We start from the raw sequence: 18,586 nt of genomic DNA, 5'->3' as shown, positions 1-18,586 counted from the left end.
AGGCATGACGAGGATGAACGATAAAGAGCAGGCAAAGCGGAATGATCCAGTGGTGTGTGAGAGAAAATGACCAGGTTATATGCACAGGGGATAATTATGGGAAGTGGGCACAGGTGAGTGATTACAATGACTTACAGGTGGAGATGGGCGTGGCAGATAATCAGGGGCAAAAGAGTGACTGGGGAGGAGTGAATAGTGACAGCAAACATGAACAGGAAAAACTAAACTGAAACAAGACAATAATCAAAACAACAAACTGAAAATACCAAAACTATGACATATATAAAGATTTTTATATTAGGAAACTATGTTTTCTAAATATCAGAAAAAAATATTGCCTCAGAGTGTAAATAAATCCACTCAAAGTAGGAGTCTATAATAGTAAGATGTAAGATATAAATACATTTCTTTTAACTTTTATTATGCAATATTATTATGACTACAGAAAACATTCCTAAAGTAGAAATTTAATCTTTACTGAAAACACTTTAGAAAAGGTAAAAAAAATAAATCAAAACAAATTCAAATACTGGAAAGGGAAAGCTCTGACAACATTTAAAGGATGAATTTTGGACAAGAATCAGTTTTTGGACCCGGTAATTCAGCCTCAACACAGGAGTGAACGATTAACACGTCTTTATTAAATGACAACCAGACAGTTACATGTAGCATCTGTCCAAACCACGAATGGTTCCTTAGCCCCCTCGAGACAGTGCCTCCATTCCTCCACGGCCAGTTTGACTGCTAGCAGCTCACGATCACCAACATCGTAGTTGCGCTCTGCAGAGGACAAACTTCAGGAAGAAAATGCACAAGGATGTGTCTTGTTATCATCATACCTCTGACTCAAAATGGCACCTACACCTGTGTCAGAGGCATCCACCTCCACGATGAACTGTCGGGAGAGGTCCGGAGAGTGAAGCACAGGAGCAGAGGTGAACAGGTGCTTGAGTTTCTTGAAGGACTGGTCCGCGGAAGAATTCCATTTAAACTGAGATTTTGAGGAGGTGAGTGCGTGAAGGGGGAAGGCCACTATACTATAATTGCCGATAAACCAGCGGTAGAAATTAGCAAAGCTCAGAAATCTTTGGAGCTGCTTCCTCTCTCTAGGAACAGGCCAGTCAACGATTGCTGAGATTTGACTTGGCTCCGTGGACAACTGATTGGGCGAAATCACGAACCCCAGAAAAGAAGTCATGGATACGTGAAATTCACACTTCTCTGCCTTTACAAACAGATTATTCTGGAGTAAGCGGAGAAGTACTGAGCGGACCTGGGTGATGTGAGTGCTGAGACTGTCAGAAAAAATCAGTATGTCGTCTAAATAGTGTTGTGGCAGCAAAAACTCAATTTCCAGACACTGTTAGATGAAATCACTCAAACAGGTTTATTTATATATTGTGCACAAAATATAGAGAACAGTGAAGACAATTAACAATCAATATCAGAGTCCCAGGTCTGAACAGGGAAGCTCTGAATCAAAGCTCTGGTCCCCCAAGTCAACACAGGTGCTTTTATGAAAGATATTGAAATACTGGACCGGAAGGAGCAGTTAGGGGAAAGGCAAGTCAGTCTGGTTCCCATGAGAAGAAAATTCAGCATCACTTCTATAAACAAGTTCATTCTGTGAGAACCCATGGGACTTGGAACAGAAGTCATAACATTATCAGGACTTATAAAGAACAGGTGTTACCCTATAGTAAATTCTGCCATTACAATAGACAAACACAAACTGACCAATCATGTCTCTCAGGACATCATTGACTAATGCCTGAAATACGGCAGGGGCATTAGTCAGCCTGAAAGGCATGACAAGATATTCATAATGGCCGGTAGGGGTGTTGAAGGTCATCTTCCACTCGTCTCCCTCACGGATCCGCACGAGGTGGTAAGCATTTTTTAGATCCAATTTAGTAAAAATGGTGGCCCCCTGAATGCGTTCAAATGCAGTGTTCATTAGGGGTAAAGGGTAGCGACTCTTCACCGTGATGTCATTGAGGCCCCGAAAGTTGATGCACGGACGTAAGGTCCCATCCTTCTTGCTGACGAAGAAGAACCCTGCCCCTGCCGGTGAAGAAGATGGACGGATGATGCCAGCTTTGAGGGCCTCACTAATGTAGTCTCTCATGTCTTTTTCTTCTGGACAGGACAGGGAGTACATTTGACCCTTGAGGGGACAAGTACCGGGCAGAAGATCAATTGCACGGTCGTAAGGTTGATGAGGTGGCTTGATGTTTGCTAAACACCTCTCTCAGGTCATGGTATTGCTCCGGAACTTGCGAGATGTCCGGTTCCTCTTGTAGGTGTTTGGAGCTGGTTGCTTCAGGGGTCTTTGCGCCTTGGAGGCAGGTCAACAGGCAGTGAGAGCTCCAGCCCAGCACCTCTCCACAGGTGTGGGTTGTGGAGACATAACCAAGTGGCGCCCAGGATGGTTGTGGATCTGTACTGCGTGGCTGAGGCCGACAACAGCTAGGAATAAAATAACCGTTCAGCATCCATGAGAGTCGCGCTTTGTGTGAGTTACCACGCATAACAAGGGAAAGCGCTACAGTATGTTTATGGAGGAGGGGGGGGAATTAATTTTCCGCCATCTCTCTGTTGAGGGTGGTGTGTGGTTGTGTGCTGGTGTAGATTCTCAGTCATCCAGGCCATGGAAAATTCAAAAAAGGTTAAAAAACAAAAACAATTGGACTTCTATTCTGTAGTTGAAGACGTTTCGCTTCTCATCTGAGGAGCTTTCTCAATTCAGAAATGGAGAGCGTGGAGTTGAGCTTTTAAAGCTGAGATGTGATGTTTGGCTAGGCCTTCTGTGGCCTGTTTAATAAGTCTACAATATAAAAGCTGATTTTTTGATTTCTGCAAACACCTTGTGTCCTGACGTTTAAAAATGTCTTGGCATATGTTTAAAAAAAAACCAAACAAACTTCATTGTGTCATTCCAGTTGGACTGAAGTTGATTTATTTATATTTCCATTCTTTCTAACAGCTGCAGAAGTCCATATAATAGGCTTGCTGGAACATATAAAACACCAGCAAGAGCAACTGGCTGCCAAGATCAATTATTTGACCAGCAGGCTGAGCCCAGCAGATGGATGTACCTATCCCTGTCCAGTTTCCACTGTCATCAATGGCAGAAGTTGACAGCTTTGAAGACTGTCTCAAAGATCCTGCGCATTTCCAACTGAAGCAGAGTTTGGTGAGTTCTTTTGTTTGTACTTTTTATTGCAATTTCACTTTACCAGTGTTGTATAAAGTACTGAAATCTCAGAGTCAAGTAAAAGTATAGGTACCTCTCCAAAATATGACTTTGTTAAAAGTCCAAGTCATTGACTGAAATGTTACTTGAGTTAGTCTTAAAGTATCTGAAACGTCTTGTACTTAAGTATGGAAATTGCTGTAAAAATGGATGTACTCAAGTAATGTAATGAAAAGTATAAGTAAAAAGTAAAACAAGGAAAATGCAATTTGAATTACTTTTTTTATATTTTGGTAAACTTGTCAAATACACTTAAAATAATGTACACAACCAAGTGCAGGCAAAATTAAATCTGCTAACAGATATACCTGCTGGCATCATTTAGTTAAGAAAATTAGGTGCTTTATCTCTACCACAAAGTTAACTTAACCTGCTTTACAACTGAACCAGCTTCTTAGTATACCCTCCAGGACAGAAAATACAAAGTTTTTGTATGACTTAAGTTTTCCCTTCAAGTAAGGTCAGTGCTGAAAATGAGAAAAATAAATAGTCAGTCCAGAAAATGCGGCCAACATGAAGAAAAAAAGCTGTTACGATTACTCTACTTCACAAACTATTGGTGCACACAACTGGTCATTATGGAAAAGAAAAAAGAATTGGGAGGGAAATGCAGCTTATTTGGAATCTGAAGAGGGAGACCTTTTTTGTAAACTACCTTAAAACATAAAAAAGGCAGTGCTGCAATGAGGTGTACATCTCACCAGAGAAAAATAAAAAATTGGTACTGTTATTGCACTTCAGGCCTATAAACTAAATCTTAAACATTTTGCAAACACAAGCCCCTCATCCCATCCCCTCTACACTTTTGTCCTCAACTTTTTTTCTTCCCCTCCAAATCTCAACCTCCCTTGTGGTCATCCTTGCACAAAACCCCATTATCACTTGAAACTGTAAAACCTTCTGTTCATCTTCAAAAGCAGCTGGCTTTCAAAGTGCCTAGAATTTAGCCGTACTCTTCGTAGGCTGAACACAAGACCTGCTATGCTGAACAGCCGTTCGCATGCTGCAGATGCTGGGAGGGGCGTGTTGAGCTTGACAGACAGCTTGCAGACAGAAGGAAAGGACCTGAGCAAATCCATGTGGTCTGCTGAGCAGGACAGGTAGGCATCAAATTGTTTGGTGCCATCTTGGGTCTTTGATGCTTGCAGAGATGAGAAGAAGTCATCTTCATCCTGTTACGTCCCCTTAGCTTAGTCTAGGAGTAGAGAAGGGGGCTAACATAAATTCTAGCAGTGACAGTGAGGAGGCGGTTTGACAGTTAAGATGTTTTATTTTACACCAGGGTATCTGGTACAGTTCAGACTGTCAAAACTTCAGGGAGAGCTCAGGCCAACATAACAAACAAAACAGCCCTACCAAAAGTAAAAGTAAACTTACCTAAATCCACAGAAAGAAAAATACAAACCTACAAGATAATCTTCCTAACAATCACAAAAACAGGAGAAAAACTGAGAATAAACAAAAAGGCAGCTCTCCCCTACCCAAACAGTCTGATCAGATGTACATCTCCCCAGTTAAACAAAGTGCTTAGGCCCACATGGACCCGACAGAGGGGGGTATGGCAGACAAATGGCCAAAAGGCCTTGAAGTGCAGCTTCACAGCCATTAAGTAGCCGGCAGATAATTGCTGATTGGAGGGAAGCCGAGGACACAGCACCTAATCGTAGAAGAGGTGGAGCCTAAAGCAGAGCAGGACATTACTTCAGTGACATAAACAAAACATCCACATTGGAGCTGTAACAATCCGAAGAACTCGACCTGGTCGCATCACAAGGCTGCATGAAGGGATCCTCAAGATGCTGCTTGATGTAGTCAATTCCTGAAATACAAAAATATAGAAGAGTTGTAGCACTTAAACGATGCAGCTTTCTGCCATGTTGTGACCATAGTCTAAAGTAGTGAAATAAAGCATTTGATTTTTTTTCTTCCCTACATTAATTATTTCGTGTACCAACTAACAAGCAACTCTATTGATGCATGAACGCTTCCCAATGTGTTGACGGCATTCATGCAATCCCAAACCAAGTCAGTCCCACCATCATTCTTGACTAAGCATGAGACACTTCTTTGTACTTCTCATTTGGTCACCATCACATGCTTGACACCATCTAAAGCAAATTTGTTTATCATGGTCTCAGAGACAGAAAGACTATGGATTGCTGGAAGCATGTCATGTGGTCTGATAACACCAAGATAAACAAATTTGTTTTAGATGGTGTCAAGTATGTGTTGGTGAAGTTAGTAAAAAGAAATGTGTCCCACGCTCACAGTAACGCATGGTAGTGGGACTGACATGGTTTTGAGCTGCATGAATGCAGTCAACATGCATGTCAACATGTACCATCACTACTGAAGCAGATGCGTGTACTCATTAATGTATAAGCTTACCCATTTTAATGGTGGCATCGTCCTTCGTCCATGTTGTTCGAAATTTGGGAAGAAGAATTGCAGCTGCAACCAGCTCGGCATCCTTGAACATACGCCCAAATCGGTTCTGAATTCCAGACTGTAAAGAATCAACAAGAGGCCTGCAGTACTTCAGCTGCAACTTGACTTTGTCGAGATTAATCTGTAGCAGGTGAATTGTCGGAAGTAGCCAACCCATTTGTGTGTTGGTTTCTGCTTGCAGTATGTTGGTTGCCTGGGCGACAGAGCTCATTACAGCAGCATACTCTGTGAGAAATGCGTGTTCGGCTGGGTTGAACCTGTGTTGACAAAAAAAGAAGACGCATCCAGATTTTTGTTAGATGGAACAAAGGATTATAAAACTGAATAGAAAATTGACATTTCTGATAGATTTCCAGTGATTTTTGTTTATAATAGACACTGTTATTCACATTGCCATTTGTTTATCTGCAGCTGTTCTATTTTTACTGAAGAAAAAAACCTTAGGCCTACTTACATTGGGACCTTCAGGTCGGTGGCAACAGCTCTTAAGGCTCCCTCTCCCTTCTCTTTACAAATCCTGAGTTGACGTTCCACGGCCATGAACAACGAGTTCCACCTTGTTTTATTTGGCCTTAGAAGTTGAAGAGAACAGACATCCTCGACCATCTCTGCTGCAAGTGTGGATCTTCCATATTTGTTCCACAGGCCATAACACTTGGCAAACGTTGCATGGTGCAGCTTCTTGTACGCATCACTGGAGTTTGCATTTGTGGAGTCTTCACTGGCGATGAGGTTTAGAATATGACAAGCACAGTGTTGGTGTCTTGGCAGCTGGAATTCAAACCCATCATCTTCATGCAGCAGAGCTGCAGTGTCAATGTACTCCACATCTTCCTCAGGCACTCCAGTATCTCCTTCATCTTCAGACTGCGCTTCAGCTTCAACTCCCTCTTCATTGTTGTTTTCATTCTCCCCAAACACTCGAAAAGCCTTGACAAAGTTTGCACCATTGTCAGTGGTTGTCCTCACAAACTTGCCTCTGATTTCAAATTCTGCGTGGATGTCATTCAACGCATTGGCCAAGAGATCAAAAGTGTGGGATCCCCTCAGCTGTCGGCATGCCAAGGCTGCTGAACATCTCTCAAGATTATCCGGGTTGATCCAGTGTGCCGTAACGCCAATGAACCCTCGCCTTCTCACTGACCAGCAATCAGTAGTAGTAGCTTCGTAGTCGACCCCCTTCATTGCTTCAATCAGCGCAGCCTTCATTTCGTTAAAGCCATCTTCGATCTTGGATGTGAGCGTCACCCGTGACAGCATCTTGGCATTAGGGACAAGGTCCTTGATGAATTCTCTGAATGGCTCCTGCTCGACTACTGAGAAGAGCCACAGCCCATTGTTGAGGAGACAGAATACCTAAATGAAACTCAAACTTTAAAAAACCTCTCCTCACGACGGACCGGAAAATGCACAGAAAAACCAGGAGTCAAAAATGGTCAGAAGCAGTATCTTCAGTTTAAGAGATTTATTAGCCTTAGTACTAAGGGGGATACTCCTTACCAGCTCACAGCAGGAACACCAGAAGATGTCTGAGCTAAATCACTAAGACATAGCATTTTAACCTAAACAAAGTGCTGGCCCATACTCATTCAGTCATCTCTCCGGAACTCTATATATGGACTTGTTTTTCTCCATCTTCTGCAGGTGTCCTCCTTCGGAGGGGTTCCGGCTTCCGCTTAGCTGACTCCCCCAGACCGTGTTATCTTCCGTGCTTGGTACATGCAGTCCCATAAACTCCCATGACCTCGCCAGCTAATGCAGAGTTACACTCATCCTTAGGTTAATACAATCAATAGAATTACAGAACATTAATACCTTATTCTAACTGGTAAGGAGTGTCTATATTATAGTTTTCACTTCACACCATGTACAACATATTTGACAATGGCCTTCTCAACACTCTTCTGAGGAGTCATGGCCAAGGTGTGAGTCAATGTGGCCTGCTTGCCAGGTAGGTAGGTAGTAGGTGCTCTGAGGTGAGGTCCCAGATTCCCGTGGTAAGTATTTACAGGTGGACTATGCTCAGGTAAGTGGACTTCCAGATTGGTCGGAGGCAGACTGGCTTCGGGTCGGATCATCAACAGGTAAGTGACTCTCAGATAATTCGCAGGTAGGCGTCTTCAAACAGATCGAAACAACTGCTCACTGGTTCAGGAACTCTGGACCGGCACAGGAACAAAGACTGGTTAGACAAACTCAGGTAAGCAAGGCTTGTGAGAGGCTGAGACGGATTACCAGTGGTAAACGATGCTCCAGCGTTGATCTGTTTTTCCATACTGCCTTAAGAACCCAAGAGTAGACGAACTTGATCCGCTGAAGCTGCGAATAATGAGTCTGCCAACCAATCAGGGGAAAACCGGAGGTGCGAACACAGGAGGCCGAAAGGCAGATTGCCACAATTTCTTCTTCATTTTCAAAATACATGTTCACTTTAGAGAAAACCCTGCATGTGAAAAAATGGTTTTAAAACACTGTTCAACAAAAATTTCAGGTAATAATAATAAAATGGATAAGGTGACTCAGGAGTGTTGCTCTGAAATCTCCATCTTAAAGTTTCATGTTTGTCACACAAACTGCAAACATAAAAACTAAAACATGTAGACAAAACTGAATGTAAAACTAAATAGTAAAAGAAAAAAATTATAAAACTTTGTATTCATAATTAACATTTAATTAAAACAGACTGATAACAGAACTATCTGCCTTTCTCATGAATTAGTAAAAAAATTATTCACCACTGTCGGGATTTGGGTTGGTGTTTATTGTTTATTTTATTCAATTATCTTGTTAGTTTGGTTCGTGTTCTTTCTGCCTTGGTCTCTTGTGTCTGTGTTTGTTTTCATCTACATCTCCCCAGCTTTGTCATCTGTTTACCTGCCACGCCCATCTCCACCTGTCAGCAATTATTATCATTCGACTGTTCCCACTTACCTCATTATTCTGTATTTAAAACCCGGTCATTTTCTCCACCACGCCGTCGGATCATTTGTTTCATTAGTCCTTGTTTCGTGTTCTTGTTTTATGTCCTCAGAGTCTTGTCCCGTCCATTCTCGTGACCCACCTTTGCTCCAGGATTTAGTTTATGTTTTTGTTCGCTGCCTTGTCAGCTTTTGTTTTTGTTTTAATAAATCAGTTTTTCTTTAGTTCTTTAGCATGAGTCTGTTTTCTGGGTTCGCCTCCGTCTCCACCCATCCTGACAACCACAAAGTGTCTTGTTTTGATGAATTGTCGTTGAATGAATGAGTCGTTGTCTTGTTTCTGACTTCAGTATCATAATTCTGACTAAACCTAATGATGAAAAGGTTTACTCACAGATGTTTTCCAGCTCAGAACTGCAGTTCTTATACCAAAAGAGTCACATTTAGATGTGTTTAACGCAAGTCTGCAGGGAGAAAAAAGTGCTGCTTCATACGGTACCACCCCCAGAGACAAATACACACACACACACGTCTCAAGTTTGTCACACACTTAAATTTTATTTATGTTTTACAGGTAATGCATTTGTCATTTCAGCAACTCTGGTAAAACCTGTTTAATGTTCCTCTGAGACCAGTTCTGTTTCTACCAGCATAATTTTTACATTTTAACTGTAACACACATTTTAAATGTGAAAAGTAAGACAAACATGCTGAGAGTGTGGCAGCCTGAATATAAAGACACAAACAGGTCAAACTGAAGCCAAACTTCCACACAGTTGCACATTCGCACACTGATCTTTCTGCACTGTGAGGTGGTTTCTCTGAAACTTCAGCTTCACTGTGGTCAGATAAGTAGAAGGAAATGGAGTTTTGATCAATTTGCAATGAAAAAAAATAAATAATTTTAACAAAATGTACTTTAATCTTCATGTCAATGTGCCCTTACATTTTATATTATTTACCCAACAGAAACTTAAACCTTTAATAAAAGAGCAACAAGTTGACAAGATTCACTAAAGGGACCTGATAATTCAGCCACAACATAAGAGTAAAAAGTTAAAGTAGTTTAATATAACAACTGACAGACTTTAACACTCAACAACAGTAACACTGGCAGCAGCTCTGGGGGAGAGAGAGGGGAGTTTGGTGATCCGAACGAAACACTGGAAGTTGGATCTTGCAAAGATGGAGACACTAACCTGGGTTACTGTGAGTCGAAGAGTGGAGAGGATCAATAGGAGTGTGATGACCGAGAGGAGTAACAGAGCGGGGGCTTGGCTTGGCGTTCTCACCAGGTAGGTCTCAGGGACAAAACCAACCTCGTTGTCAGACAGGCGATGGTCATTACCAGGAAGGCAGAGAGCGAGATATTTATCCAAAGGGGCAGGAAAGGATCCGAGTCTGAGAAACAGGCAAGGGTCGTGGTCCAGATATCCGTCAGCCAGGGAGAGTCAGACAAGGGCAAGGCACAGTGGTAAATCTGGGGAGCAATAGCGTAGTTTAGGAACATGAAGTCAGTCAGAGAATGCTGTAAAACTGCATGGCGTGTTTGCTAATCTAGCACTGGAGGAGTGGAGAGGAGGAGACTATAAAGGGCATGGAGCAGGTGTGGGAGCAGTAATCAGGGGACAGGCGCAGGTGAGCTGAATGAGGAGTGACTAGTGGCATGGTATTGCAAAACATGATGAAACCAGACATGATCATAATACAAGTTGAGCAAACTGTTCTCCTGATGAACAAGGATATCTTACTGTAAAGTTTAATCATTTAGTTTGTAAAAACAGTGATAAGTTTCTTTAAAGTATCACAAACTGTTAGGACAGACTGGAGGGACCTGGAAATTCAGTCTTGACACAGGAGTAGAAAAAAAACCTTGTTTTTATTGATTCTGCAGCAACAGGAGGAGAACCTCTGGAATTGGTAAGTTGTGTTAACAATGTGGGGACGGGGAGTGCTTCCTGTCTGGTACAGAAAACAGGGTAGATCAGGCAATGGTCATGCACAGAGAGGCCAAGAGCAGAGAGAATAGTCAAAAGGGGCTGACAAATGAGAATATACCAGGTCGCAGGCAGGGGTCAGAGCCCAGGAAGGAAGAATCCAGCAGTAATCCGACAGGGGCCAGGCAAAAGGGAGAGTCCAGAAGTCGTGGGCGTGGGTCGTAACTAGAAGGCTAGAGCTGAAGTGCTGGAAGTATACTTGCATAATACTTTCGATAATCTGGCAGAGAAAATGAGGACATGCAGGGGTTATAAAGGGGCGAGACAACACAGAGTAAAGGTGGAAGAATCAAGGTGATGAAGGCATGAGCCAGGTAGGTAGGTACATTTATTTATATAGCACTTTTCAGTACAAGGCAACTCAAAGTGTTTTACAACACAGGCAGTAACTAAGACAAGGACTGGAATAGAACGGAACATTACAACAAATAATCATTAGGTAAAAATTTACAATCTAATGATTTTCCTATTTTACTCTGTATTTAGGGTTTATTAGCAGTCATACTTAACCACCAGAGTATTTCTGCCTTCATAAAAAGCAAAACAGCAAAAGCTCAGAGAACAGACTTTAAAATACTTCTGCTATTTTATAAATCACTGAATGGATTAGCACCACAATACATTAAAGATCTGCAATTGTTGTATCAACCTTCCAGACCACTCAGGTCTTCTGGTTCTGGTTCACTCTGCATCCCCAGAACCAGAACCAAACATGGAGCAACATTCAGCTTCTATGCACCACAAATCTGGAACAAACTTCCAGAAAACTGCATAACAGCTGAAACACTGAGTTCCTTTCAAATTAAGGCTAAACAGACACCTGTTTAGAGTTACTTTTGAATCATAATAAATGGATTTGTACTGCTATTTCATTTGGTGACTGTATGTTGTCGTTTTTGCATGTTGTTTTTATGACTTTTTAATTTTGTGTTTTTATGATGTAAACCACTTTGAATCGCCCTGTGCTGAAATGTGCTTTACAAATAAACTTGAAACCTGAAAGCATAAAGTCATGAACATTTTAATTTATAATAATTTAGCTCAGAGTGGTTAAAGAGAATGCTGTAACTAACAGGTTGTAGGGAAAGGAACCCAGAATGCACACTCATCTTCTCATAAAAACAGAACTGATTTATTAAACAAAGAGAAAACAAAAGGCTGATATAGCAGCAAGAAACAACAAGAACCAAATATTTGACACTGAGGATCACGAGGAGCCACAAGGAGAGAACCTGACTGTGACAAGAGAACCAACAATGAACCAGCGAGGATATCCACTAGGAAGTGGACACAGGTGACTGAATAATGACTTGGGACAGGTGTAGGTGGGCGTGTCAGGCTGACTGGAGAACTGCTGAGCTAAGGCTAGATGAATAGTGACACATGAGAAAAACTAATCACACATAACAACGAGACAGAATAAGAATAATAAGAATGAATAAGATTGTTTATCACAAATTGAGATAGTGATGGTAGGGAAGTCATGTATTTGTAGAGGTACTAATATATATTGGTTTAATATGTAAGTATGCATGTACAAATATGTAGGTATGTGTATGTATGTAAAAAAATTGTGTATATATATATATATATATATATATATATATATATATATATATATATATATATATATGCGCATGTGTTTATATGGTTTATATGGTTATGTACAGTGGTGGCTGGTGGTGATATTTGTAGGGTGGGCTAATAGATGTATAAAAAAAACTCTGCAGTTTGGATTTCAACAACAGAAGTATCCAATTTGATAAAACCTGCTATAAATTGTCATTATGTTCTTTTTCATCACAAAGACAATCTTAAAACAAACTTTTACATAACATTTATATTGTAAACACCAGGGAGGGCTTAGCCCTACTAGCCCACTGATCCAGCCGTCCCTGGTGATGTATTACTTCTAGCTGAACAAAGGGGTGAAGGATAATAAGCTATGCTTCTATTCACTCCCGTTTTTCTTTTTTGGATTATGCTAGTTACATTTTTTTTCTTGGTTATGATGTTCTATAGTTATTTTGCTTCCTTCAGATTTTATTTGATATTGTGAGTTGTATGTTATTATGTATTTAGTAGGAAACTAGGTATTATTTGCATATTCAAAATAAAATAAAAAAAAACTCAAATCATGACACACAGTTGCCCAATCAACCACAAGATACTAATTTTCATGTTGAAGTGGAATCCAAAGTGGAATCTGTTGTTGGAATCCAAACTGCAGTGTTTTATTATATATCTGTTAGCCCACCCTACAAATATCACCACCAACCACCACTGGTTGTGACTACAGTCAAAAATAGCCAACAATTAAAACAAAATGTCTCCTCTGCCGTCGCTGAAGCTACTGCCTGTTGCAATGAGAGGTGAAGTGTCCGCAAGTGTGATGTTACATGTGAACTATGTATAGTTAAAGTGGATGTGTATGGCAAATATCCATAATTTAGTTTTTTTTGGTCAAAAAGAACTTTTCAGCAGCGACGTTGGTGGGAGTTAAGGGTGGTGAGGCACCAACTGTCAGAGTCACATTTACACAAAGGCTGACCTTAAAAATTACACACTTCTAAACACATATGCTGAAGATTTTCTGTCATAAAAATAGATTTCAACAACAGAAAACTCTGAATATGACATTTTGACTGAATATTCAGGGCGAACTGCATAGAGATGGTCACTGTTTTTACATTTTTGGTTTTCATTTCAGCTGCAGAATTGAACTTTTAAACAGCGAGCCAGGAGGCAGAGGTGTGTCATAATTCACTTAAAGTTATTGTATTTCCTATTTTTCAAGTAAATTTGGACCTCCTGATCATACTCTGAACAAGCCAGTTAAAACATTAGGAAAGACATCATCTCCAGTTACATTAGACAAACAAGAATAAATTTCATTCTGTGTGAATTTCTGCCTCAGAGTTTAACGCAAACCTCTCTTCACGTTTGGACTGATGTGATCGCTAAAATTGATTTGTGTTGGACTCTTGAGTGGTGTTAGGACTGTTGGCTCTGTTTGAGCAGGAAACAGGCAGATTCAGCATTTTTCATGACAAAGATAATAAAAATGGCTGTAATCATGCAGAAATGAGATTTGAAAAACAAATTAAATAAATTCTGACTGCATGTTGCTGCATTTCAGACTTTCACAGTGACTTTTTCCACAATCATGAGTTTCAGTACCACTTTACAATAAACACAGCTTTATGAAGGATGCATTAATGCTTTATAAATAGAATGTTCATGAGTTTGTAAACAGATATAAAAGCATTAACAAATCAGGCTCATTATATGACAGAATCAACAGCTGCAGTTTAATTCATTCAGGTTAAAAGTTTATTTTTTTGGTCCGTTTCCTTTTTTAATTAAATAACTGTATTTGCCAGAACAAACTTTGTAAATATAAAATACACATACAGTGGTTCGATGCAGATAACCTCTTGACATATTTGATATTTAAAATATAAACTAGAAAGAATACAGGTAAACTTAAACTTAATAAAGTCAGATAAAAGTTTGATCATTACTCAGCAAAAACTAGTCAGTATTTTCTTTTTTATCCAATGTCTTGTAACTGTTTGTTATTTAGGTATTAGGTGTTCACAGCGTAATTAGTAACTACATTATTAAAGATTTATTTGTAATTTTTAAGGGTATTTTTATTGTAAACTGATTGGTATTTTTGTCATGGAGTGGGGTGAAGGAAGCGAACCCTGAGCGCAGACTCCTATTGAAAAATAAGCTTATTTATTTAGAAATAAAAGGCAAACCAAAGCAAAGGCTGACATGGCAGCAAAACAAACTAAATACAAAAACACTAACTTAAACAAAACATGAACAGACCTGAGACAAGACGAAAACCAAACAGAGCATGGGAGGCGACGAGGCACGAGCAACCAGCAGGGCAGCACATCAGGGAGGCAAAAATATGACAATGAACAAACTGAATACAAAAACCCAGATCCTAACAATTTTATAGTATTCTTTTCCAAAATTTTTTGTAGTTTGTGATTTATTCATGTTTGTTTTGTTGTATTTATGATATTTGTTTGTTCATTATTTGTTTACTGGATTTTGTGAACGCTTACAGACGTTTGTGTTTTGTGTTGCAGGTCTGGCTCCAAAACCGACGGGCTAAATGGCGTAAGCGTGAGAAGTGTTGGGGCCACAGCAGCATCATGGCCGAGTATGGTCTGTATGGCGCCATGGACCGACACTCCACCCCACTCCCCGTGTCCATTCTGAACTCCGCCAAGAATGGCATGATGGGATCCTGCGCGCCCTGGCTGTTCGGTGAGCCGCATGCATGTCAGTGCCACATATATAATTACATAAATACAGACACACACATACACTCTGTACTGCCAAAAGTGTAGAGTGGGATCTGTCATCCAAATCAGTGAATTCCAGCTTTGTACCGTGATAGGATGCCACCTGTGCAATAAGTGCAGTTGTCAATATTAGCTTGGTACTAAATATTTCACAGCCAGCTGTTAGTGGTATTATAACAAAGTGGAAATGATTGAGAACGACACCAACTGAAGTGGTAGGCCACATAAAATCACAGAGCGAGCTCAGAGGTCGCCAACTTTCTGCAGAGTCAACAGCTACAGACCTCAAAACTTCATGTGGCCTTCAGATTAGCTCAAAAACAGTGAGAGCTTCAAGGAATGGGTTTCCATGGCCGAGCAGCTGCATCCAAGCCTTACATCATCTGGTGCAAATCGATGGATGCAGTGTTGTAAACCACACCACCTCTGGACTCTGGAGAAGTGTTCTCTGGAGGAATGAATAACGTTTATCTGTCTTGTAATCTGATGGACGAATCTGGGTTTGGTAGTTGCTAAGAGAACAGTACTTATCTGACTGCACTGTGCCAACTGTAAAGTTTGGTGGAGGAGGGATTATGGTGTGAGGTTGTTTTTCAGAAGTTGGACCTTCTCAACTACCAGTGTCTGACCTCACAAATGTGCTTCTGCAAGAATGGTCAAAAATTCCCATAAACACTCCTAAACCTTGTGGAAAGCCTTCCTAGTTGAGATGAAGCTGTTATAGCTGCAAAGGGTGGGCCGACATCATATGAAACCCTATGGATTAAGAATGAGATGTCACTGATATTCATGTGTGTGTGAAGGGAGGTGAGTGATTACTTTTGGCAATATAGTACATACACACAGACACACACACACCAGTGGCATAGCCAGAACTGAGTTTCCAAAAAGCTAAATGTCCCCCACAAATTTTGAAGACATGTAAAATAAATAAAAACTGGAACAATGCTTAGTTTATGTTGTTCCTGTTTTTTTTTTTTAAACAACAATCCATTCAGATTCTGACTCACAACACCACAGAAGAAACCTGATTGTTATAATGCAAAAAAAAAAAGTCACCACCTGGATTTAACTAAGCAAATAAGTACAAGCCTCCTATTGGATAATTACTGCATGAGTGATTATGTTTCAGCTGGCAACAAGTTATTTAACCCCAAGTGGTGCAATGAGTTGCTTCTCATTTTTTAAACCAACATGTCGAAAGACATCCCGTGGTCGTGGAAAAGATGTCAGTCTGTTTGAGAAAGGTCAAATCATTGACATGCATCAAGCAAAGAAAACATCTACGGAGATTGCAGAAACTACTAAAATTGGGTTAAGAACTGTTCAACACATTAAAAACTGAAAGGATAGCGGAGACCTGAATTATCGTGATCGACGATCACTTAAACGTTTGGTGAAATCAAAGAAAAACAACAGTAGAACTCCGGGTTACGTTTAATAGTGAAAGTAAGAGCATTTCCACACACACACACACACACACACACACACAATGCGAAGGGAACTCAAGGGATTGAGACTGAACAGCCGTGTAGCCTTAAGAAAACCACTAATCAGTGAGGCTAACCTGAAAAAAGGCTTCAATTTGCTATGGAGAATAAAGATTGGACTCTGGAGCAATGAAAGAAGGTCATGTGGTCTGATGAGTCCAGATTTACCCTGTTCCAGAGGTGGCTGAAGTGATGCACCCATCATGCCTAGTGCCTACTGTACAAGCCTGTGGGGGCAGTGCTATGATCTGGGGTTGCTGCAGTTAGTCAGGTCTAGGTTCAGCAACAGTATGAGCTCAAAGAATGAGGTCAGCTGACTACCTGAATATATTGAATGAGCAGGTTATTCCATCAATGGACTTTCTTTCCTGATTGAACAAGCATATTCCAAGGTGACAATGCCAGGATTCATTGGGCTTGAACTGTGAAAGAGTGTTTCAGTGAGCATGAGACATCGTTTTCACACAAGGATTGGCCACCACAGAGTCCAGAGCTTAACGCCATCCCCATTGAGAATCTTTGGGATGTGCTGAGAAGGCTTTGTGCAGTGGTCAGACTCTACCATCATCAATGCAAGATCTTGGTGAAAAATTAATGCAACACTGGATGGAAAAAAAAAAAAAAAAAAAAAATCTTGTGACATTGCAGAAGCTTATCGATACAATGCAACAGCGAACGCGTGCCATAATCAAAGCTAAAGGCGGGACATTCGCGCAGGGGCAGCGCGATTGCGTCACTGTTGGCGAGCAAACTCTCGCGCAGTCATCAACGCATCCAAGTATAAAAATAGCGGTTTAAGGGGTGTGGGTGGAAATAAACGTGTATAAAAAAAAGACATACATATACACACACACACACACACTTATCTGTTGTGACACATGGACATGAAAGCTTTACATAAGGTAAAACCCCTGAAACAGGACAGTTTAGCAGAGCTTTTTTTTCTTGACTTTGACAATGTGGTGCATCAAAATCCTCCTGTTGAAAATGCTCACTTCACAGCACAGATGAATCACTTGCAACACACACGTTTATGGTGATAAGCTGTGGTCTTGAGCCATGCAACAGATAACATTCCATATAAGTCTTGGTGCAGTTGCTTTGACAACGCAAGCTTAGGAGAACACAATCCACTTCCCAAGAAGGTTGGTGGTTAAGACAGCCCAAAATAGTGCCTTATTATGTCAAGTGGAATGATGAATGAAGAATAGCATACATTTACGTTAAAATCATAGCTGTAACCTCTAAGTGTCATGGTTTTTGGTACTTACTAACCCACGTGCAGTAAAGCTCAAAAGGAAACCAAGAAAGAGTTAAAGATTTGACAGTAATAATGAATGTGCAGTGAGGAGAGTGTTCAGGGGTATGGATCCAGGAGCAGGTATGGTCAGTGGGCGAACAGGAACTCTGGAGACAGACGAAGGAGAGGTGAGTGATGGATTTGGAACTGAACAGGAGAATGCAGATGGACACTTACTTGGAGAATAATGGAAGCCTGCCAGAGAGAGGTGAGAGGGAGCTGAATGATTAATGAAGGGTCTGGAGGAAAACCAGGGGACTTAGAGCAATGGAAATCGGGATGATGAATTCTGTAGGTTGACTGCCAAGGAACACGGTGGAGGGCGGACCAGGTTCGATCTAGCCGCAGGAGGAGCGAAGAAAGAGGATTCCAGAGCTGCCAACCAGAACAAAGAGATCCGAGAGAGACTAAAGAATTGCAGGATCTTGAGTTTAGCCGGTGAGCAAACTGGAACCGAATCCAGAGGTTGACAGGAGTAACCTGAAGCAGGGAGCAGAGAGCACAAGGTAAATCTCAGGTAAAGGCGATCAAAAATAGTTTGAGTCAGGTGCTCAGAGGGCTAGGAGTTACCACTTAAGGTTAACACTCTGGTGTTGAAGGACTGGCAGAAGACTCTTAAGCTTCTCCTGATGAGGGTAGATGATTTTCAGGTGTGTGAAAACACACCTGCTGCAGCCATCCCTGCCAGCTGTGCTCCATGGTACCATCTGGTGGAGAACTAAAAGAACTGCAGAGTGGTGAAACAGATACCAACACTAAGTTAACAGATACAGAATGTTGGTGTAGGTTCTCAGTCATCCAGGACATGGCAAGTCCAAAAAAAGTTAAAAACAAAAGCAACTGGACTTC

At 40.9% G+C, this 18,586-nt stretch overlaps 1 long non-coding RNA gene across 2 annotated transcripts; it reads right to left on the bottom strand.

Annotated features, from left to right (window-relative positions):
* Positions 1–8,950: 8,950 nt before the first annotated feature.
* On the bottom strand, positions 8,951–18,307 carry LOC112449914. Of its 2 annotated transcripts, XR_003038470.2 has the most exons (4): positions 17,915–18,307; positions 10,681–10,839; positions 9,822–10,102; positions 8,951–9,744 (listed from the first exon to the last, which is right to left on the bottom strand). It is a non-coding gene; the product is annotated as an uncharacterized LOC112449914 (long non-coding RNA). The 2 variants fall into 2 exon arrangements; XR_005232649.1 differs by having other exon boundaries at positions 8,951–10,102.
* Between the last annotated feature and the right edge of the window lie 279 nt (positions 18,308–18,586).

Source organism: Kryptolebias marmoratus, linkage group LG22 (assembly GCF_001649575.2).
Source record: "Kryptolebias marmoratus isolate JLee-2015 linkage group LG22, ASM164957v2, whole genome shotgun sequence".
Lineage (NCBI taxonomy): Eukaryota > Metazoa > Chordata > Actinopteri > Cyprinodontiformes > Rivulidae > Kryptolebias > Kryptolebias marmoratus.
Note: the sequence above shows the minus strand (reverse complement) of the source record. Positions and strands in the feature narration are given on the sequence as shown.